This window comes from Rhinopithecus bieti, unplaced genomic scaffold (assembly GCF_001698545.2).
Source record: "Rhinopithecus bieti isolate Rb0 unplaced genomic scaffold, ASM169854v2 scaffold_42084, whole genome shotgun sequence".
NCBI lineage: Eukaryota > Metazoa > Chordata > Mammalia > Primates > Cercopithecidae > Rhinopithecus > Rhinopithecus bieti.
Window position 1 is genome coordinate 1,923,674 of NW_016818934.1, and position 24,356 is coordinate 1,948,029.

The window sequence follows — 24,356 nt, forward strand, 5'->3', positions numbered from 1 at the left end:
GACAAGGAGGAAGTTGCTAAGAAATTCACCATGACCCCACATAGAGCAAGAATACAGAAAACTTAATCATGGAAGGAGGAATCAGACAGGAAGAAGATTCTTGAAAATCAGAATAAGGGACACTGGATGGATACTAATGGAAAGCTATAAACAAAAACTGTCAGACCTACAAGGATCTTAAAAGTAATCTACCAAAAGCTTCACTCTTTAGACCTGAAAAGTAAGGCCCAGAGAGGGGCATGACTTGCCCAAAAGTCACATAGCTGGTGAATGACAGAACTAAGATCTTCCAGTATCTGTTCCCAAGAATCTTCCAAGAAAATGAAGCTTGGCTGTCTGTCCTGGATAATTTAGGTGCTTCCTGTTCTGATGAGAGAGGTTGGGATAGCAGATTCATCAAGGTTCTATTGAGCAATAGAATCCTGAGCCCTTAGGTGGCACCTCTCAGCTCCTGAATGACACTCACAATTCCAAGGCTTGAGATGATTAGGAGTAAAGTTGCCTTTGTGATCCCTTTTTTTTTTTTTTTTTTTTTTTTTTTTTTTTTTTTTTTTTTGAGACGGAGTCTTGCTCTGTCCCCACAGGCTGGAGTGAAGTGGCTGGATCTCAGCTCACTGCAAGGCTCCGCCTCCGGTTTACGCCATTCTCCCTCCCTGCTCAGCTCCCCATAGCTGGATCAGGCGCCCGCCACCATCGCCTGGCTTGTTTTTTTTGTATTTTTAGTAGAGACGGGGTTTCACCGTGTTAGCCAGGATGGTCCTCCGATCTCCTGAACTCGTGATGCGCCCATCTCGGCCTCCCCAAAGTGCTGGGATTTACAGGCCTTTGAGCCACCGTGCCCGGCCTTGGATTCCCTTGTTTTTATCTCAATATCTAGCTCACCCCCCTTAGCTTCCATTTATTGTATGATGATGTTGATGGTGTTTAGAGAAAACAAGCTTAAGAAAAAGAAAGACAGGCTTCCCTTAAAGTTAGCAATAGCAATAGAATTACATAAATTACTCAATTTATGCCTTAATCTATTCAACTTTTTTGCAAGAAGAAAGATGACATTTAGAGAAAATAAATACATTTAAGTCTTTTCTACAGACTCATGATATGGGAATGATGTGGCATTTGGAGTCCAAAGCCTCAAGTTAAGTTCTAGCCCGGATACTTATAGCAGCCGTGTCCATTTAGGCAAATAATTTGTTCTAAGTCTATTTTTCTCAATTGTAAAGCTCAGTATCTATGTCATAGAATTGTGAGGATTAAATGCAATGATATATTTTTAAGTGCTTTACAAACCTGTAAATGGACATACAAATGTGAATGATTACAGTTCATAACTCTTCTCTACCACCCACAATTTCTCTCCTAGAAAGCTATTCTTGTGACCAAATCAACAGCTCTTTCCAAGAAAAAAAAGATTTTATTGATGTGAAGTCTTGACACTGCCTCTTGGGAGCATCATTCTGTAATCAAGGACAGAAAACTGTGTGTGTACATGTGTGTAAATGCATGTGTATGCCCATAGGGCCACTATTAGGCTAAAAGGGCCTTATGACATCCTTGTGGGAATTATTTCCTCCTCCCTCCAGGTAGATGCAGCCCCATGCTAACTTGTGGAACAGGTTTGGTTTCAGGCCACACTTACTCTTTTGACCAAGGGTACGACTGCTCACAACAGGTGTGTGTGGGGGGGGGTCTATATGCAAAGATTTCAAAAACATATCAGAAATTATTCCCAAGAGGTATCCCTTTTTATCTGGAAGGGATAAGATTGTTCTAGATTTATACAGGGAGGTGGATATTTAAAGCTGCCATTAAGCTTTCAATATTATTCCTGTAGTTTCAAATCTGACTTCAAAATTGATGTAGAGAAAGATTCACTGACATCCTGATGTCTCGGGATCCTACCAGTCACCTTCCCTGGACTGAAGACCTTCGAACATCCACACTGTCCAGTAGCACTCACCCCACAGGGTCATAAATCACAAATAGTTGTTCTTTATTTCAGTTTACTTCATGAATTAATTATCCAGCCAGTAGGAACCCCATTTCTCCACCCCCCCCCCCCCCCCCCCCACTTAAAACACACACACACACACACACATACACACACATACACACACACACACTTGGATCAGTCAAACCCTGATAGGTTCCATCTGAACCAGAACCATGGAAGATAGTGGAGATACACAGATGAACAAACCCTGATCCTGGCACTCAAGTTACTTAGAGTCTCAAAATCTATTCAATTAATTGAAAAAAAAGTCAAATCTGTGCTAGATAGCACCGAAGGATGACTGCCATCAATTCTTCCTTTCCCTGTGTGCTCCTATCATCAAGAAGCAGAGGCTAGTTCACCCCCTCTGGGGCTGGCCTCATGACTTTCTCTGACTAACAAACTATGTATGGTAAACTACGTATGGCACCGTGCCAATTTCAAGTTTAGAACAGAAGCTTCCACTTTTCTGCTTTCTGGCGAAGCTAGTAGCTATAAAGAAGTATAGGCTAGACTTCTGAGTGGTCAGATACCACATGGAGAGAGAGAGGCCACGGAGAGGAAAATCAAGACTCCTTCCGGCCCTTTCATCAGCTGAATGAAGCTAAGTGACCTGAGGGAACAAAACAGCCTCCCAGCCAAGAGCCCTGCTCAAATTCCTAACCTGCAGAATCATGAGAAAAACGTAGTTTGGGGCTGTTGGTTAGGCAGCAATAACTGAAACAAAATTACTGGTGAGAAAATTAACACAGTCAAAATGGCTATTTAACCTTGTGCAAAAAAAGTACTGTTTTAAAAAGCAGACATCTCACTATAGTCTACTTTCTCATTGGTTGTCTGGTCATATACTGACCCAGGTATTGCATATGAAACCCTATATGAAAAATCATGTGGACTGGAGGGAATCCAAGAGAGAGAAGTTGTGGTTCCTACAACCTGGTACTTCCTCCACCTCTAGATGGTTTTCCATAAGAAAAAAAGTTATGTCTTCCATTTATTTGGCACCCTTCTATTAAAGAGCTCTGCATATTATGCCGAGCACATATGGGCCATCAATAAATACAAATGGATTGAGTTTCTAAAGTTTAACTCAAATTTAAATCCCCAGTTTGTTCCACCCTCTGCCTTTGAATCTTTAGTCCTGTTACATTGAGGCCCAAGACTTAGGGTTGAATTGGAGTATCTTGGTCAGCAAGAGAAAAGGAGTTTCGACTTAAGAACCCAAGGCCTAGGAGAATGGGGTAACACGGTCACCTCGCATGTTCTTTTTAGCACACCATTCCTGCATGAAATTCCATCTCTGAAGCCCTGTGGTGGGGGTCTATATTGTATGTGACAGTTTAAAGTAAAAGTGTCTGGAAATGGAGTTTCCTACAGCCTTCAATTCCTCAAAATAGGCATAAAACAGTGCCAGAGTCCTAACATATTCCCAGGCTTCCAAGTCAGGCACCAAGATGGTCCACATCTACTATTACAAGAAGCTGTCGTTGAACCAGCATCATTCTCTGAGAAGGAGGACCTTGCCTACTTAGCTGGTAGGTGTCCCATACAAATTTTTGTCCAAGGACTCATTAGGAAACATGGTACATAAGTGAATTTCCTAGAAATTAAAAAACACAGCCATTCAAACAGCCCTTCTTTTCATTCATTCATAAAATGTTTATTGAGTATTCACTGTGTGCCAAGCATTGTGCTAGGTACTTGGGACACAGAATACAAATCAGGGTTCCTGTGCTCAAGTGAATCTCATTAACAATAACCTGTTTTTAAAAATTGGCTGATGTTTGTTGTCAATTCTCCTGACAGATTATTTCCTCCCTACTTTCCTATAAAGCAAATGCTAAAATGAAATGAAAGCTCTTCTCCATAACTCATTATTAAGTAGGACAAAATATCACAGACTACTAAATCTACAAAACATAGAAATGTCCTTGTATTTCTGTGTTTTTGTGTTGAGTCTAGACAGGTTTTCTTTTATATCTCATACTATCAGCTTTGTTTCTTCCTAATGCCAGTGCCTCTCATAACCCACTTGCTATTCAGATTCTTCATAGCTAGTCTTCTGTAAGTCTTGGCAACCATCTATGTCTCAACATGTTAGAAATGTGTGTCGAACAGTGGCCATTAAAGTGCTGCTTGAGAGCCTAAGAAGAGAAGAAGGTACATGAGCTTTAGTTATTGAAAAAATTCTGTCCACCACCTTTTCTAATGACTAAATCTGGCTCAGTAGTTTTAATAAAGCCAGACATTCCAGGCCCAAGAACCCAAATCAGGAAGAATGTAGAAAAAAAACAACAACAAGAAAAAAAACCCTTGCTTAGGTTTTTGAGTTGTCCCAGTTCTTAAGCTTTTGTGCTTCCCATCTAGGGAACAGAGAGGTATGGTAAAATTGTGATTTTGCTCGGGGAGGTGCTTTGAGTGTGAGGAAGCAAAGCTGCAACTTTGGAGCTGGGAGAGACCTAAAGGGTTCATTTCACATGCATTCCCTCCACGAATTTCACTTTCCCCTTCTCATCACTGCAGAGCATTTCTTTACAAGCCTTCACTGAGGTTGGAGGGATGATTCGACAGTGGAGTGGCAAATCTTAGAAACAGGGAGCTAGAAGGGCACAAAGACTAACTCTCAAGCACCTACATTTATGGTCAAACGGGAAAAAAGCCCAGAGAGGTACAGACGGGACATGCCTGGGACAACAAAGCTGGTTAGCAGCTGAAAAAGAGCTAAAACTATCCCAGTGGTTTTCCTACTATACGGTGTAAGCAGGCCTCTAAGCTTCTTCATTTTATTTCACCACAAACACTTGAGATCAAGGCCTCGTAAATTTAATCCTCTCATGAATAATAATGATAATAATGTTGACCCTTGAAACGATAGCATGTCGGGAACTTTAGAGTTCATCTGGTCCAAATCTCACATTTTACAGATGCTTACTCAAGGTCAAGCAAAGGACAAATTGAGCCTTCATGGAGGATATGGGACATAGGCAAAGGGTTGCAAATAGAGCAAGAATATATAAAATTATAAATTAGGAACCTCAGAGATCATTTTTCCAACCATGCATTAGATGAAAGGTGACCCTGAGATCACAGAGGAGAACTAACTAGTTCTTGGGTCAGTTAATGGTAGATTATTTTCAGCCCTATGTGCCATTGACTGCACCACAGGGCATCTTTGTAGTCGCTGATGGGAAGAAAAGTACAACCTGCAAACATTAACATACTGTAAAATCTCAATTTACTGGAATTCTCAGGAAATGAGGCATTCTGGTTAAATGAATTAGCTGGTTAATGAGACCCAAGCTCAGGTGGATGTCTGTAATTCTTGCCCACTTTCCCATCTGCTGTGATGCCTGACCCTTTGCGAAGAGGCAACCAAAAAGCTCTTTCTGTTTGTGCTCTGGTGTCTGGAGATCTTTCCAAAATGTCAGATTCCCATCGTCTTTTTCTAGTCAGTTGAGTCTGGTGAGTATCACTGCCCTTTGTTTGCCGGGGAAGGAGCTTGTTAGCACTACATAACACTTACTATTAATGACAAAGCTGGAAGAGATTATTTTACGTACTTCCATCATTTCTGACAACTTTTTCAACTTGAGCTGAATGTGACAAATAGAAAGAGTTTGTTGAAAGCGTAATTGGTTTCTACCTTTTTCTGTCTGGAGTTTATGTGATCAGAATAAAAGTTAAGGAATGAAGGTTCACTGAGCTTCTGCAGTACACAGGCTCCGTTACTCCATAGCATTCTTATTGAATTGTTCCGACCGTACCGTGAGATATATATTTCCATCCTCATCTTACAGATGAGGAATCTGAGGCTCAGGGAGGTTGAATAACTTGTCCAAGATTGTGTAAAGAAGGAATAATGGGGCTGGGATTGAACCTAGCTCTGAGTCCAGAGTTAGCAGAGACTGTGCAAGTGACTAGGAGTATGCTTCCAACTGCTTGAGTGAGCAAAAGGCCTGATGTTTGCACTCTTGCATGGACACAAAATGAAAAAGTTTCATGGTTCTTAATCTTTTGGGGTCACTTTTCTGCCTGAGCCTCAGTTTCCTCATTTGTAAAATAGGAAAAGGAAAGAAGTGAACCAGATCCCTACTTACTAAACAGTCTTTATCCCCTAGCGCAAGTGCCTCTCCTCTGCCATAGTTGGACTTTGAACTATAGACAATGAAGGAGACAGATCTGTTTCTTGCCCTAAGGACTTTTAATCAAGGCAACAACATGCCAATGAGTGAGCAAGTAAAGATAAATAGATGAGATGGACTGTAGACATCTTAAGCCAATGCACATCAACTGTGAATAAAAAAGCCAGATGTTCTAGAGTTTTAACCTAAAAATACAGGGATATGAAGAACATTGACTTCCTTTATCCTTCTTATTGTCCAGGAGGGCTTCATGGAGGAGCTATTGTATTGTATATGTGAGAGAAAACACTCTGGAGAGCGAGGTCATGGTGCCCTGAGGTGGTGACCAGCAATCTGTTAATGCTGAGAGAAGGCTCTGAGACAAGAGTGGGGTGGGCTTGAACAAGAAAGCATAAAATGTGTATTTATTTCCTAGTACCTGGGTACTCTGCTGTTAACAAAGTTCCACAAACTGGGTGGCTTAAAGCAACAGAAATTTATCCTTTCACAGTTTGGGAAGCTAGGGAGTGAGCCATGCAGGTAACTGGGGAGGAGAGTCCTGGACAGGGAACAGAGCCAGCACAAAGCCCTAAAGTGGCAGTGTGCTGGCAGCAAAATGGCTAGTGTGGCCCCTGGGAAGTGAGCAAGTGGGGAGAGAGGTGGAAGGTGAGGTCATAGAGGAACAGAAGACAGCTTTGTAGGATATTTAAGGACCATAGTCTTTGTTCTGTGAAATGAGGAAGCCACTGGTGAATTTTGTTCAGAGGAGTGTCATGATTTGACCTACATTTGGTTGGGATCATTGGCTGCTGGGTAGAAAATAGATCACATTGGCCACAGAAGGAAGCAGGAAGCAGACAGAAGTTGGTAGGAGGCATCCATATAAGCGCTGCCCCCAATTGCAATGGGGAAATCTATGGAGCAGCAGGTTGGGAGAATGACCAGGAGTTGAGTTTTGGAGTAAAGGAAGGAATGTAAAGGAGACAGTAGGATATACAGTTCTGGAGTTCAGCAGAGAGGTCTGGGTTGGAAATAAAAATGTGGTGCCATCAACATATAGATGGTGTTTGTAGGAGTCATTTATCACTGCATAATACATTACTGCCAGACTTAGAAACCTAAAGTAACACTCATTTGCTCACACAGTTTCTGAGGTCAGGAATGAGGGAGAAGCCTAGTTGGGTTTGCCAGTGGAGTTTGTGAGTTCAAAAGCTCGGTGCCCCTCCATGCAGGTGGGACTTGCAAGGGCCTGGTCTCAGAGCTGAAGATCAGATCAAATCCAGACCCTGCCTCTATCCCCATGTCAGGCAGCCCTGCTGGAGCCCAGCCAGGCAGCCCCATCAATCCCAGACCATGCAGGAGAGCCTTTGAAATACGGCTGCCTCTTCCGGGGCCTGTTCCCCTTGCCCCCATGGTGTCATTTCCAAACCCATTACATTCCAATGGCTTTGGGATCTTTTAATTACGTGGGACAAAACCTTGCTGTTGCTGGCTCTGGCTTAGGGTCTTTTATGAGGTTTCAGTTAAGCTATTATCCAAGGCCACAGTCATTTCAAGGCTCAACTGGGACTGGAGAATCCAATCCTAATCTCATCACCTGGTTGTTGGCAGGCCTCAGTTCCTGTCTGGCTGCTGGCCCCAGGCTTCAGTTCCCCTATGGGCTTCCCCGTAGGACTGCTGACACAACGTAACAGCCTGCTTCCTCCAGAGTGAGTGACTCAACAGAGAAAGAGGGAAGAAGACAGAAGCCACAGTCTTTTTTATAACCTAATCTCAAAATTGACATACTGTCACTCTGCCATATGCTATTAGTCACACCCATCAACCCTGCTACAATACAGGAAGGACAGGAACCTGGATACCAGCAGGGACCACTGAGGGCACTCTTGAAGTCTGATTCCAGTCGTCATATTATTTAAAGCCATGAGATGAAAAGAAATAACCAAAGGTCCTTCTCCCCCTTCCTTTTTTTTTTATTTAATTTTTATTTTTTTGCTTTCTTTCCTTTCTTCCTTCCTTTTGTCCCTTTTTGCTTTCTTTCCTCACCCCTATTATTTTGCATCCCTTCCTTCCTGCCACAGCTTTGCGGATCACATACTATGTGGCAGGCCTATGTAAAGTCTATAAAGGTCAGAGAAGACTTAAACACAGTCCTTGTTCATGAGACACCCATAGGGATAGAGAAGCAGTCAAGTAAACAGATAACCACACCCAGCACTATAATATTCCAAAAACTGGACAGTCAAGGTCCTCTGGGAGCCTAGAGGAAAGAGCAATGAACTCTAGGTGGATGCAGGGATTCAGGGAATCTTCAAACAGAGCATGAGGTCACTAAAGTGACGGCTTCTGGAAGAAAGTTGGGCAAGAATAAAAGGATTATTGTACTTGTGGGGAAGATGAACACCAAGACCTTTTCCCCTATCCTGAGCTTAGGTTATGTCTATCTATAAGACCATGTTATTTCCGTGCTTCTAGAAACCTGCCTGCCAAGACAGAGGATGCTCACTGCCATCAGAGGTGGCCGCCTGGGCAGGCCAGGCCAACGGAGTTTGTGAGTTCAAAAGCTCGGTGCCCCTCCCTGCAGGTGGGACTTGCAAGGGTCTGGTCTCAGAGCTGGGGATCAGATCAAATCCAGACCCTGCCTCTATCCCCACGTCAGCCAGCCCTGCTGGAGCCCAGTCAGGCAGCCCCATCGATCCCAGACCATGCAGGAGAGCCTTTGAAATACGGCTGCCTCTTCCGGGGCCTGTTCCCCTTGCCCCCGTGGTGTCATTTCCAAATCCATTACATTCCAATGGCTTTGAGATCTTTTAATTACATGTGACGAAACCTTGCTGTTGCTGGAATTAGACGGCCTGTGTTGACGATTTATAGTCCTCAGCTTTCACGCAAGCAGGGTAATAAATAAAATGAAATGGGCCCTTCAGTATTAAAAACTTCAGAGCTACCCACTAAGCCATGACAGAAAGAAAAAAAATGAAAAGAGTAAAAAAAAATTTAAAAAAAACAACAGTAATGTCTGCGTCTCATGTGCTTAAAATACTGTATGTGAAACAGGGAATGTCAAAAATACGGGGTGCTGAGCAATAGGCAACTCGTAAAATTTTATCTCTGGTATGAGGATTTCCAACCATATAATGAGGCCTTTCCTTTCCTTTCTTTTTTTCTTTCTTTCTTTTTTAATCCTGGGCACTTTGTGCCTGATGAGGTGACTGAGAGGGCAGAGTGGCTGGGACACCCATTTTGCTGCTGCCCCAGATTTAATGGCAGGGTGAGGACTGGAGCGGGCAGGACCTCCCAGGCCCCACACCCCATTCAGACTCTCCTCCCGGCCCCCTTGCCCAGCCTCATCTGTTCCTCGGGTCTGCTCCTGCTGTTCTCAGTTACTGGAGGACCTTCCCACTCCTTTCCATCCAGCCCCACATTCCCACTCCCCAGTGCCCAGGGCTGCTGTTGAGCCTTACTCCAAATTCACCCTGTTGTGGGCAGTCACACGCTGCTTGGGGGTTAGCAAGCTGCTGCTCACAGGCTTTATCTGCCAGAGTGAGTCAGGTGCAGTGACTCATACCTGTAATCCCAGCACTTTGGGAGGCCAAGATGGACAGATTACTTGAAGTCAAGAGTTCAAGACCGACCTGGCCTACATTGGGAAACCTCATCTCTACTAAAAACACACACAAAAAAATAGCCAGGTGTGGTGGAGGGCGCCTGTAATCCCAGCTACTCAGGAGGCTAAGGCAGGAGAATCGCTTGAACCCAGGAGGTGGAGTTTGCAGTGAGCTGAGATCACGCCACTGCACTCCAGCCTGGACAACAGAGTGAGACTTCATCTCAAAAATAATAACAATAATAATAATCTACCAGTGTGGAAGCTCCCTGAGGGCTGGGGTGGGACATCTTCCCTCCTTTCTTTTCCCTCTTGCCACCTGCAGGGCTGAGCCTGCAGTAAAAATCCATGAAGCCTTGCCTTTGCCCTTAAGAAGCTAAGAATCAAGGATTCCTCTGGGTTCCAACTCAGAAGGGCAAGAAATAGCCTGTGAAAGAGGATGATGAGAAGGGAAAGGGTGGGACTGAAGCACAAGGAGGAGTGTCTTATCTAAGCCCTTCGAGAAGAACATAAGCTCAGGATGCCTTAAGCACAGGGGCCTCCTCCCAGGGCTCCATGACAAATGGGAAGCTCAGAGTCTAGGGATCTAAGCCATTCAGGAGTCAGAGATAATTTGCGCCTCTCAACAACAGGATTATTTGTCTTCTTGCCAGTGGTTCTGCCACTCCAGTGATTCAGCCGTGTGTGTGTGTGTGTGTGTGTGTGAACACGTGTGCACCTGTACCCATATCTGGTGCCACTACTGACAGCGTGATGAGCCCATTATCAAGATTCGACTGGCCCACTGAAATCACATGGCCCCTTTGCTCCTTTAGACAAATCTCCCACACCAAGACCCTCGCATTAGGCATCTGGCCAGCCTAGAGACAGGCTGCCCTTGAATCTGGTGCCCATGCTAGTCCATTCATCTGTCTCCAAAGAACAGGCTGACAGACATCAGCTTTGCTGTTCAGGTAAAAGGCCAGACCTGTGTCTGTGGAATCAATGAAGAACAGGCTTTCTTAGGGCTTCTAGTACAGAGTAGTTCACAGAAATGGCTTCACTTGGGTTGAGCCTTAAAAGTTAGTTCAAGTGTAACTAGGAAGATATCATTCTAGGCCTGAGATAATGACTGAACTAAGAGCCAGACCCAACCCTGCCTGCTGGACATTAGACATTCAAGCCTTATGGATAAGGCAAGATCTAGATGTTCAAATCTAAACAAATGGGAGAGAATTGGTAGGAGATGCAGAGGCAGGTCAGAGCCTATGAGGTCACTGCATTGTCTATTTTTGCATATGGCTGGGGCTTCATGAGATATAATTTCCAGATGGGCAGGTGTCAATGGACACCCTGTTTACTGTGTGTTCCCAGTGCACAAAACAGGGTCTTGCACAAAATAGGTACTTGTGTGGTGAAGGAATTAGTAATGTTGAAAGATAGAGACCTCTTGCTGACAGCAGGCTAACTTCTTTGACAGACATTACGAGGAGCATCTTTCCTAGGGGCTTGTTAGATGAAAGAGAAAGGGTTTGTTTTTTTTTTTTTCTTTTGAGTTTCCTTGGCATCAACAATCAGAAAGTCTGGCTTAGGTTTTCAGTTCTCTTGCCTGAAATAGCCTCTAGCACTATCACAAAGGTATGTTTCCCTCCTTAATAATAACTTTCTGATCTCAATGGGCTTCTGATTCTCAGAGGGCATGGCTGAGAACTGCTATGAGTGCCTTTGGAAGGCCCAGGGGAACCCAAGGTGGATGTCACGGGCAAAAGATTACTGCCGAGGACTGCATCTCAAGGAATAGGCAAGGGGAAGACAGAATCAGGCTAACTCAGCAATGCCAGTGTCTCGAGCATAAAAAGTATTTGAGTAGAATTTGGCAAAAGAATGGAGAAATGAAGAAGTTAGATTTAAGACACTGAAAGTGGTGAGCAGCAGAAAGCTTTGTGGTGATTTGTGTATTCTCTTTCCTCCGTGAAACTCCTGCAGTGGATAAACAATGATAGCATCCATAAAGATGTACCTTGTTTTATATAAGAAAAAAAAGATACCTGAAAAATATTAAATAAAAATTGAATTTCATTTTCCCACTGACTTCCATTACTGAGTCTCAGAGGATCTGTGAAGTACTGTCTAGTAGATCTGGAAGGTACCCTAGAGGCTTAGCTCAAATCTCTTACTTTACAGATGAAGCATCTGAAACTGGGAGAGTCTATAGCAAAAGGGAGAACATGACAGTGAGGTTTCTGCAGTGGAAGGGAGCAGGAGCTGACGAGTATCCACCATTTGCTCATCTCACTGCCCTCAAGGAGTTGGATGTGGCCTCTTATCCCTGGGCTGTTATTTATTTAATATTTACTATAATATTTTTATATATTAAATCATTTTATTTTTAACTATTTACTTAGTATTTAATATTATTTAATATGTGTCTCTTTTTTTGAGATGGAGTCTCACTTTGTTGCCCAGGCTGGAGTGCAGTGGCACAATCTTGACTCACTGTAACCTCCGCTTTCCGGGTTAAAATGATCCTCCTGCCTCAGCCTCCCAAGTAGCTGGGATTACAGGTGTGCACCACCACGCCCAGCTAATTTTTGTATTTTTAGTAGAGATGGGGTTTCACCATGTCCACCAGGCTGGTTTCAAACTCCTGACCTCAAGTGATCTTCCTGCCCAGCCTCCCAAAGTGCTGGGATTACAGACGTGAGCCACTGTGCCCAGCCTGTGTCTTTAAATTGACTCACATTTTAAAAAATAATAGCCTTACCCAAGATAATATCTGTGGTATCAGAGTTTTAAGGAAAAAAATACACACACATATATATATAATTATCTTATATATTTAAATACACATCAAAATAGAAGCCAGCTAACTCAGTTGGTAGAGTGTGGGACTCTTAAATACACGTCAAAATAAATATACGAACACTAAAATACAAACTGTTCATCCATAGATGGCCTAAATCATCTTGCCTACCACTAGTGGTATAAGTTTGTCCTTTGGAAAGTACTGAACTAATAACCTCTGAACTCCTTTCAGTATTAAGATTCTCTGATATTTGAAAAGAGCTTCAACTTTGTGAGCATTGACCACACCTGTAACCCTTTCCCTTTTTCTCTCTACCTTCCTAAAACATGGCTCAGCTCAAACTCATCTCTCCCCCATGAAGGCATTGGTACAGAAAAAAAGCCAACATGGCAGATTTGAGACTGCTATCCCTAGAAAAGCCTGTTACTTTGTTGACCTTTGGCTGGTGTCAAGGAACTTGGGTTTTAAGAGTGTTCCCACCATTGTCTAACTGATAAGTGTGGCTCATTGTGCCTAAACTGTTTGTACAAACCATGTGGTTTATGCTAAACATCCATGTTCTGAAATGTTGGCAGGTGGAGGTAAAGGGTGGCTATGTGGCCAGCCCCAAGTAAAAACCCTGGGCACTGAGTCTCTAACAGGTTTCCCTGGTGGATAGCACTTTACACTTACCACAACCCAATGTTGGACAAATTAAGCACATCTTATGTGACTCCACTGGGAGAGGATTCTGGAAACTTGTGCCTGCTTTCCTCTGAAATTCACCCAATACACCATCCCCTTAGCTAATTTTGCTTCATATCCTTTAGCTGTAATAAATCTTAGCAATGAGTATGACAGTATACTGAGTCCTGTAAGTTCTTTAGTAAATCACTGAACTTGAGATGGTCTTGGGTACCCCACATACAGCCTTCTTCTGTGATCATCCCAGCTTCCAATTTTCTTCCTATCCTGAATCCCTTCAGCAACTTCATTTAACTCTCCTGTTTTGTCAATTAGTGTATATACAGTACTAGTAATATACAGTATCTCTATCCCACTCATTAAGTGTCTATAAAACTAAGGACTTTTTCTTATACAACTTTCAATTGCTTTTGTGTTTGCTCCTGGTTCATAGTAATCATTCTAAGTTTCTTTATAAAAAAACAACACAAAACATCAAAATTTTGAATGCAATATGTGGTTATTTTAAAATTTAGAAAGTACAAAGAAGTCAAAGAAAAAAACAATTAAAATCACCCAAGATGCCTTACCCAGGAATAACCATCTTCATTACCTTGGTTATATATCCTTTTAGTCATCTTGATATCCATAAATAGCTTTTATAAAAATGATATTATATTTACTAGTTACCTTGTTAAATTTAACATATTATAAATATATATTCATGTGATTATATATCAATAATGTCTTTTTTTTTTTTTTTTTGAGATGGAGTTTCACTCTTGTTGCCCGGGCTGAAGTGCAATGACACAATCTCGGCTCACTGCAACCTCCGCCCCCCAGGTTCCAGTGATTCTCCTGCCTCAGGCTCCCAAGTAACTGGGATTACAGGCGTGTGCCACCATGCCAGGCTAATTTTGTGGTTTTAGTATAGATGGTGTTTCTCCATGTTGGTCAGGCTGGTCTCAAACTCTCGACCTCAGGTGATCCATTCGCCTTGGTCTCCCAAAGTGCTGGGATTATAAGCATGAGCCACCATGCCTGGCCAATAATGTCATTTTAATGGTCACATGAAAATTTGTTATATTACATATCCCAAAATTTCAAGCTAAACATCATCTGCAGACATGCTTTATTTGTGTAGCATAGCATTAGCCCAATGGTTATACATAATATTTTGGAATTAAAGTCAATATTTTAAGCTTTTATTTTAAAAATGGTAACAGCACATCCCTATTGGGCCACATAGGTGGAGCTAGGTGGGAGCTGCTGGGTGGAGGTGTTCTCTGTTTGCTGTAGTCCCTCCCATTCCCTATGGCCTCCATAAAACTCAGGCTGAGGGTCAGTTGCTATTTGTCATTCTCTTGGGCTGATTTTCTTTTGCTACAGTCAAGATGGAAGTGAAATAGTTCTTGTCCTCATATGTCTATCAAAATAGAAGAGAACATATTTCTGCAGCCCCCAAACTGTGCACAAAGGAACCCCAGGCTCCCACAAGAAAACCACAAGGACAGTTTAGGATTTTTATAATTATCGAGAAACATGCTGTAATATTCAGTGTTGTCAGACACCATGCAAACTAGCAGCTTGAGTGAGTTCAGCATTTTAACAATAGATCATGCTACACTTGGTATCATCACATCTTTAGAAAGCTGGGTTTTCATTGGTCATTATATTAAAAAGCAAGTACCATGAGAAAATCATCAAACAGGAAACAAAGGTAGAGGTGTCCAGTCTGACTCTAGTTTAATTGTACAATGCTCAATAGGTACACATCCCATTAGAAAATATATTTAAGAATGAAATTTATATATTTTTTCTTTCAAATTATGTGTAATATTTTTAAGCAGCTATTAAGTTGTTAGGACATAAGTACTTCCTGGTTTATTTGCACTCATATACTTAATAAACCTAACTATGAAGCATTTATTTTTTCCTAGAAATGCTATAAAACTATTACTGAGAGAGTTTGGGAACATTTTGTATATTGCCAGTGGAACTAAAGACACTGCTGACTGTCCTCATTCCTGCCTCACTAGTCTCAGCCCACATGGCCACTGCGTCATTGTAGCTTATGACACCTGTGTTAGATACATGTATTATAACCAGTCTGTCCCTATCCCAGCAACATACCTATTACTTTTGCTATTTAATGAACAAAGAGGAGCATCTTCAGAGCTAATATTCCCTACATTCAAGATTTTATATCCTTAGAATAGACTCCTAGAAGAATTCCTGAGAGAAGTTATTCAAACATTTAAGGCTTTCAAAAATTATTTCTGAATTGATTCAGCTTCATTTGAGAATCCTAAAGACAGAACAATCTGCCTGACACAAGTGATGCTGAATTCAGTGTGGAACTGAGTTGAATTTAATCGAATCGAAGCAAATGAAATTGAGTCTCTAAAGACACTGAGCTATGCTTTTACCTCTCTTTGTCTGAAGCTGCCTCTGTGTCTAACACAGACTCCATACTTAGTGGTCAGCATTACTGGAGCAGGAGAGCCCTAGCTATGGAAAGGAAGCCTGTGGGCAATTCTTTTACAAAAAAGTGTATCTGAGCCCTTTTCAGGGTCAAAGAGCTTAATAGTCAAAGGATTAGTTTTGAAGCCAGATTGATTTCAAATCTACCACTCACTAGTTGTTAACCTTGGGCATTTTACTTCAGTGCCTCAATTTCCTCATCTGTAAAATGGGCATAAAAATAGGACCTACCTCATGAGGTTGTAATGCAGAAAAAGAATTACATACACACATTGCACATTGCTAGGCAAATACTAAGTTCTCAATGGGAGCTGTTCATTTTATTTATTCTCTTGGATGCTTTTAGATGTCCCTAAAGCAAGGTCCACCTTGATTTTCATTCCTTCCTATGGGCTGGCTACTCTTGCTGCTGTTTGAAGGCATAGGAAACACATAATCAAACCATGCCCAGCCTTCTTAACCCAGGGACTAATCTACGGTCCCTGGACCCTCTTGAGCCAACCTGAGCAGAGAGCACTTTCTAAACTCCTTTCTGATTAGGGCATGGGTCCAGAGCTCCTTCATGTCCTGGGTAGCAGTAGCTACCAGACCAACCAGTTCTTTTAGTTATGAAACCAAGAATTTTGCTATCTGAGCTAAGCAAAAGGAAGAAATAAAAATAAAAACTGTTATTGATCTTGGCTTAAGAGGCATCATGATGTTTAGAAACCCATTACTTTGAACACCAGAGAACCTCATTCCCACCTTTAACAAGTCCCCTCAGGGAAAATTTTTCAGGGACATTTAAAGCCTGACTTTGTGCCCATGAAACGCCCTGTGTCTAAGCCTTTTCCCTCCAATGCCCTTCCAGTCTGTCCCACCCTGCAGCAGTTCCTCCTCTGACTCTTAGAATATCTTCAGCCAAGAGCGCCATAGAACAGGGAGCAGGCCACTCTGGAATAAACTAAGCCAGAGCATAGGAGTGCCCGCAGCCCCACTGATGCATGAGCTTCACTGCCTATGTTGCAACTGACAGAACTCTTAGCTTAGGACCTGAGAACAGTATCTGAGTCCTGGCCCAGCCCCTTGTGGGCCCTCTGATGACCGCCTTGTGATCTTGGGCTCATTTAGTCTCCTTAACCCTTGGTCTGCTCACCTTTAAAATGGGGATGATAACATCTAGGAGATGATAAAATGAGATGATCTTCATGAAAGTGGCTGGCAAAATACTTACATAACTGTGAGGAATTGTAGTTAAGAAATGAAGTTGAAGCCCAGTGTATTGATCTGGTCCAGGAAGACTTTTTTTATAGAAAGAGACTTTGGAGAACAGAAGGGCCGCGCAGCAGACAGATAATGAGAAAGTGTATGAGGGCCCAAAGAGCAAAAGGGTTGGCCTGGGGCTCAGAGGAGGGTAAGACTGAAAGGTGGACAGAGTAGGCTAGGAGAACGGGTTCAGACAGGACTTTGCAGCCCAGGACTTGGAGTCTTTTCCGAGAAATCAATTACTCAAAACATTCCAAGGGCCCAGCCTGGTGCCAGCTTGATTTCTGATGTCGGGAAACTCAGGAATCTGTTTAGGGGAGGCAGGATCATCTGTTTGTGGGAGGCAGGAGTCAAAACAAGAGAACGACCCATGATAGCAGTGAATGAAGGGACTGTCATCCAGTGGAAGTTCTTCAAAAGGCAACAGGAAAGCAGACCTGCCCTGTGATGTCATCCTGGCCTTAGGCTAAGAATGGAGTTTGGAGTGAGGGCCTGAGGCTACCAGAAAGACCCTTTGTGGCATCAGCTTTTCCATTAGCACAGGAAGAAGACTTCCTTCAGTGAGGAAGAAGACCCTGAAAGGATGGACCACAAGAAAAAATGATTTTTGATTCAGAGAAAAGAGTAGTGGAGAAACTTGATTAAATAATCACAAATTTGGCAGGGCATGGTGCTTCACACCTATAATCCCAACACTTTGGGAGGCTGAAGCAGGTGGATCACTTGAGCGCAGTAGTTTGAGACCAGGCTGGGCAACAAAGTGAGACCCTGTCTCTACAAGAAATCAAAAAATTAGCCATGCATGGGTGACATGCACCTGTGGTCCCAGCTACTCAGGAGGCTGACGTGGGACGATTGCTTGAGCCCAGGTGTTTGAGACGGCAGTGATCTATCATCATGCCACTGCACTCCAGCCTGGGCAATGGAATAAGATCCTGAAAACAAAAAATAAGAATCACATAGTTTACAGCTCCCCAGGATCGGAGTTCATCCCTCCCCAACTCACTGCCCTTGCTGTACACGAGCTGAAGTTTACACAGGTGATGCCACTTAACCTGTAGCTGGAAGGCAGGTCTCCAGCCTTTGGTGATCTTTTGACCCCTTGATGGTAATCTAGATGCAGCCAAGTGTAGGACTGTGGGGACAGGACTGGATGGCATGTTGAAGGATCTGCAGCAGGTATTGTAAAGATCCTGTGCACCTAGATGAAGGCAAAAGGGGCCCCAGAGAGTAGACCAAAAGTGGCATTTACAATTATTCTCACAATATTGCCAAAGGCTGATCCCTTCTCCATCCTCCTTCCTATGCTGCCAGTTCCCCTTTCTTCACAGTCAGGATTTGGATGTGCAGTGCTGCTCGAATAGAAGTAAAACGGATGAAGGACTGGAAATGTGACCATAAGGGGCTTCACCATTCACTACAGTGGAGTAGTTAATGAAGTAGGAATTTGGCTTTTGGTCCATCAATGCTCTGCCCTCAGTGGATTCCTGGAACCAACAAACTTGGGTGCCCCAAAAGAAGGGCTATGATGTGCTGGGCTCACAATTTATGCAAACAACTGATATTCAGATGTGCTACCAGCATGACAGGGCCAGAGCCAGCCAAGCTGTGGAAAGCATTTGGGAGGAAGGATGTAGCAGCTGCCTTCTCAAATCCTGAGCCCCACCTCAGTGTGGCCCCAGCTCTGCCTTCCCCAGACAGGAGACAGCTTGTTCAAGTGCACTTGTGAACATGAAAAGGGAGAGGGAGGGAGACAGGGGGGAAGAAATCCATTCTACCTTGCAGCTTTCCATCTCTGCCCCAGTGGAGCGCGGGTAATTTGCTATGCCTAATGAACAAATGGCGCCTTACGTGGAGGCAAAAATGCCAGTGGGATGCTAATGCGAGTTGCCATGGGAGACCAAGGGACTCAGTGAAGTTCTGCAGCCTGGCAAGGGAGTCTGCAAGAGGAAGGAGTGACTGTCTCCTTCCATCAGAGTAATAAGCCCTTGTGTTTGTGCTGAGTTTCTTGTGTTTTGAGGTTTTCTTGCATCTATTATTATACTTTGAGCCTCATAACCATCCAGTACAGTAGGTGGCTCTGGTGTCATTTTCCCTGTTTTTTAGGTGACAAGACTGAGGCCTAAAGGAGTTTAAAAAATTATCCAAAGTCATGAAGGTAATAGATGTGTATCTCTCCCAATTCCTAGTTTCCAAATGTTTTTCCATGTCTTATGGTTTTTTATTTTTTAAAGAGCATGTAACTGGACTAAAGGCAATGAGGAACTTAAGAGGTGTCAACTACATCAAACTGCACAGAGAGATGGAATTGAACAATATAAGATAAATCAAAGGAAGTCCTTCTTCATGTAGAAGAGGAAAAACTCATAGACCTCATTACGAAAGAAAACTTTTCATTAATAAATGTACCCATTACAATTTGAACAATGACTGAGGAAGCCTGGAGTGGGAGTCCCTTGCCAAGCAAGTTGGGGCTCCCTTCCTCACCCTCCTGCTTTGCAGACTGACTTCTCAGCATCTCCCATGTCTCTTTTGTCTTAGCCACACAGAACAATGGCTGCTCCTTGAACCTTCCAGTTCTTCCCACTTGCATGCCCTTGTGCATCCTGTTCCTGAACCCTTAAGATCAAATATCACAATTTGGAAATCCCATATTGAGTCAGTTGCTTCCTCATCTGAAATCACTTCGAAATGCTCATATTTTGCCCAGTCTATCTCCTCCACTAGACTCTGAGCTCTCTGAAGGTAGGAAGTGTGGCATATTCATCCCTGAACCCCAGAACCTACCCGTGTGCCTGACACTTATTAGGATCCTAGCAGATAAATGAATGGCTCAATCACCATTACCATCTTATTTTTATCAGACTCATTTATTGAACCCCTCATGGATCTTGACAGAGGGTATGCACTATACTGAATTCTGGCAATTTCATTGACATCATAAGAATCCAAGTGTGGTGAAAATCTAAGCTGTTTAAGGCTGGATGTGAGGAGCCTTGAAGGAAAATAAGGGATTAGAGAACATTCCAGGACACTATAGAAAGCTTCCTTCCGGGCTGGGTTCTGTGATGACTGCAAGATCAACATATTCCCAGTTGTCACAGAGCTGAGAGATACAACACCAACACAGTTGAGGCATATAGAAGAAAATTAAGGAGTAAGAGCTATGGAACTGCCCATTTCTGCTGTGGTGACTTCAGAGAAGGGAGGGCTAGAATAATCAGGAAGGCTTCATGGAGGAGGTGATATGAGCTGGGCTGTGAATTTCATTTAGATACAGAAAGATAGATGTCCCTAGAATAGGGAAAAACATGGGCCTAGAACCAATAATTAATCAATATGGCTTAGAACAAGCAACGAGTAGCCCTAAGTTCATTCTGTACTCTAGGACAAGTTCTGCTACAGGCAGGAAAGACATGAAGAAATACCTTCCTTTGCACCAAGACACTATTTTTTTTTAATATGGGGAATTTTTTTTAAAAACTCCAGATGGATTTTAAACACAGTGGGAAATTGGGCGGTGTGATGGCAGATGGCTATTTCAGCTGCACATGGGTAAAAATAATTCCAACTCCCCAATACCCAGAACTGCTCTGAACTTGTGAAAACCTTTTAAGGAAAAGCTGCAGTGTGATGCTCAAAGCGCAGAACTGCAGCAGATTGGGGGCCAAGGGCTTGGAGCTGACCAATAAGAAAACAGTTACCGCTGTTGGGACAACAGAGCCCAGCCCATTTGGGGAGGCTCCTTTCTGACCGGGTTCTGTCTGGGCTGGCCCTCGGTGTCAGTCCAGGCTCTCTGGCATGTCTTCTTCGATGTTGAGAGAAAGGGGAAGTGAGATATGTCAACATGAGAGCTATCAAGTAGGGAGGCTGTAAGATGAAGGCATGGGGAGCAGGGAATGTACAGAAGGGAAGAGTGGTGAGTGCATGCTGTGGGAGGGAAGGTTGGCCCAGAGGAGGGCAGGGCAGTGACTATGAAAGGTAGCACTTCTGCATGTCTAGTGGCTACGAATGTTGCCACACTGGCTTCACAGTGGAAAGCTGGTCTCATCCACATTTACTGTCATCTATACCACATCCCAGAGTTGGAAGGGGAGACTTATGTGGAAACTCCCTTTGTCCATCTGAATGCCACCTTCTGGAACACTGATCCTCAGTTGATGTTGCCATAAGTACTATTCCATAGTATTCTTAAGAGTTTAAAGTTAATTTGCATCTCACATCCCTTTTCATAATAGAATCACTTAGATTTTGAGATTTTCTTAACAAACCCTTCTATTTTGTAGCTTTAGAAATAAGACCCAGAGAAGTGAAGCAGTTACTTGTTAGTAGCAGATCTGTGACCCCTACAGAGCTCTTGTCCATATATGTCCTTATTTATTAGCCCACCCTTCCTTGGGATTGAAAGATACAGGGACACAGGAGAATGAAATGGGCCAAAGCAAACTCTCCATGCAGCTTGCATTAGGGCAGAAAGGACAATAAGGGACATGCTGCATGTGATAGATGAGGTGCCATGAGTTTGAGTGACTGAGCCTCAGTCCTCTGACTCCCATGACCCCCATAGCAGCAGGGAGAAGGGGAATGCAGCTCGGCCCTGCCAGCCCCAGGCTCCTTCTCTCCCCCACCCCCTGCATTTTTTTTGTGAGAGTTTCCCTTCTCCTTTCTTGCTCTCCCACCCCAACCCCCCATGTCCTCAAGCTAGGACACTCATTCATTTCACAAATACCAACTTCACCCACACTACGATGCAGCCATAGACACCTTGGACAAAGTACCTGTTCTCACGGAGCTGATGTCCCGGTGGGAAGATACAAACAAAAACAAATAACTGTGAAGTTTGTGGAAAAACAAAACAGGGAGGAGGGAGGAAGAGTGCCATGGCAGGCAGTGGTTAGAAAAAGAGGAGCAGAGACCTGGCAAGGGTAAGGACACCAGCTATTTGAAGACATAGGACAAGTGTGTGATGGGCAGAGGGCAGCAGCCAGTGCAAAAGATGTGAGATGTGCACTTGCCCAGCATGTTTGAGGAACAGCAGGGATCTGCAGAGCTGGGGTAAAGCAAGCAAAGGGGAGAACAGCAGATCAGCCCAGAGCATGAGGCCATTGCAAAGATTTGGCTTTAGCTCAGGGTAGATAGCAGCCATGGAGGGTTCAATTTAGGAGGACCTATATTTTAAAAGGATCATCCTGGCTGCAGTGTTGGCTAGGGATAGAAGAAAGGAGAATGTGCTCAGGCTAAGGTGGCAATGAGGTGAGAGATGATGGTGACCTGGGCCATCAGATCTACCCAGGTGACAGGGTAGATCAGGGGGTCCCAAATTTCCCAGCTCAAAAAACCCTGTTTGTCATTTAATAACCTTACAAACACTTTCCAGCCTAGTAACAGTTACCATTCTGGCATTTGTGGATTGGGCAAACACTTGATGTCCACATTTTTAAACAAATCCACAATGTTCATAGCCCAACAGGGCTTCCATACATTTGACAAAGAATTGTATGTATAAATAGATGATTTTCAGGCCACCTATGTCATTGTGGCCCCAAAGTAGACCACTGAAACTTTGCTTCTCTCACTTCTCCCATTCCCTTGACCAGCCTAAGCCCTGATTGCTCCAACCTCTCTGCCAGAAGGGATTTAATCAGCTTAAGTGGGCAATAGTGTTGATGGGTGAGGAGGACAACTGAGCAGGGATTCCTAACTTAGCATTGATCTATAGTTGAAATTTGAAGAGCCAAGAACAGCCGGAAATTGTAGACAAAATGCCTATGAGTGGGGTGAGGGTGTGCTGTATGAGGTCAACTTTCATTAGATTCTCAAGGGCCCCTTACTAAGAAAAAAATGGGGGGGCAAGAACCACAAGTTTAATGAGTTACTCCTCCCAAATATTAAATATGTTTTAGCAAGGACCTTCAGTGCTTAACCCCAAATGGAGAGTGACAGTTGGAGAAGGACAGACATTTCAAAACCATAAGGCTTCAGTTGGCCCTAAGCAGAAAGGGGCCCACACAATCTATGGCTAGAACATAACATTTCTGACTCCAGAAGACAGCTTTCTTTCCCTCCTAAAGTCAGTCTTGGACCCTGCCTATAATATACTCAATTACAATTTGTGGAATGAAAAAACATCATACAAGGGTTCTCATCTGAGAAACAACAGAAAGGCAATGGTGTATGCTGTGCTGCAAGATCATTCCAAATGAACTCACGTATTCGGAGCAAAACTAAATAAATAAAAAAGCCAAAGGCTGTATGCTACTCTTGGATAAATCATGCCTGATTTGAAGGTCAAGAGCATTACAATGCCCCACTTCACAGAGGTGCATGAAGGCCGAAGCTTGCGGTATGGTGGAAGAATTTGCCGGGTATAATTATGCACCCCTTCAACATCCCCACTGGCTTCCACGTGATGTGAGACAATGTGTCACAGTCCCATACAGTCAAAGCCATAATTTACAAGAGTCAGCAATTCCACGGGGCAGGTAGGCCATATTTCAAAACTGGAAAGGGAGTTGGGGGGAAGAAGGGGGAAACCAACCGATCAATTTACAAAGATCCTGTTTCTCTGCCACTCTGTTGACCTTTCAGGCAAGACCTAATGCCAATTAGCTCAGTTATAAAGTCCATAATTCTTGTGGGGAAGGCCATGGGTAGCACATGATCATTTTACAACGTTTGCCCTAATTTGCAGCCCCCAAACATGGACTCCTGGGGCTGCAAGGTGGGGGTGGAGGGAGTTTGTTGGCAAGCAACGGGAGCAGCTGGAAGGGATCACAGAGCACAATTACTGTCTGCGCATGGCCACATCTGGAAAACAGCTCCGTGCTGGCTTTAAAACAGCATTAATAAAGAATGGAACCTTGTGCTGGGAAGGAGGGGGGTGGAGAATGAGGAGGGGTGCCCTTCTGCCCAACATGGTGGGGATAAAAAGACAACAAAGGAAACAGCAGGCGGGGCATAAGACCAATTCCAAGGAGAAGAGGGTGTTGACAAGAAAGGGGCAGCAGATATGCTGCTACTTTAGGGAGAGATCTCTAAACCCCCTCATTTCTTGCCATCTTCAAACCTGGGCATCCATGCAGGGCTGGTCCTTTTTATATTAGTTGTGCAGACATTTGTCTGTAATGTGGGATTTTAGTAAGACTATTCCCTATCAGTACCAAAATTCTACCATTCAGTCCTTTGGTCAGAGAGTTCCTTCGCTTGAGATGGATTTGAAACTGCAAATGTACCTGTTGCCTTTAGGATACCAGGCACGTAGTAGTTGTTCAATAAATATTTGTTGACTAGAACAAAATTGAATGAGTTATTTTGTGGCTGTGACCAAATTAATTCCTATCTCTGGTTTCTGAGCTATAAGAGTTCCAGGAGACCAGTGATTCTCAACAGTGAGGGCAGAGAGCACAAGGTAGCATATCCTCATAAGGAGTATATCACAATTCCAGGGGGAGGGGAGAAGTG

General features: G+C 43.5%; 1 long non-coding RNA gene across 1 annotated transcript in view; it reads left to right on the plus strand.

The window, feature by feature from the left end:
* Window positions 1-19,319, plus strand: part of LOC108519049 (uncharacterized) — a 39,352-nt gene extending 20,033 nt beyond the window's left edge. Inside the window, exons 3-4 of the long non-coding RNA XR_001882504.1 lie at window positions 11,392-11,555; window positions 19,130-19,319. This is a non-coding gene — a long non-coding RNA (uncharacterized LOC108519049). The remainder of the gene's footprint in view (window positions 1-11,391; window positions 11,556-19,129) is intronic.
* Window positions 19,320-24,356: the final 5,037 nt, after the last annotated feature.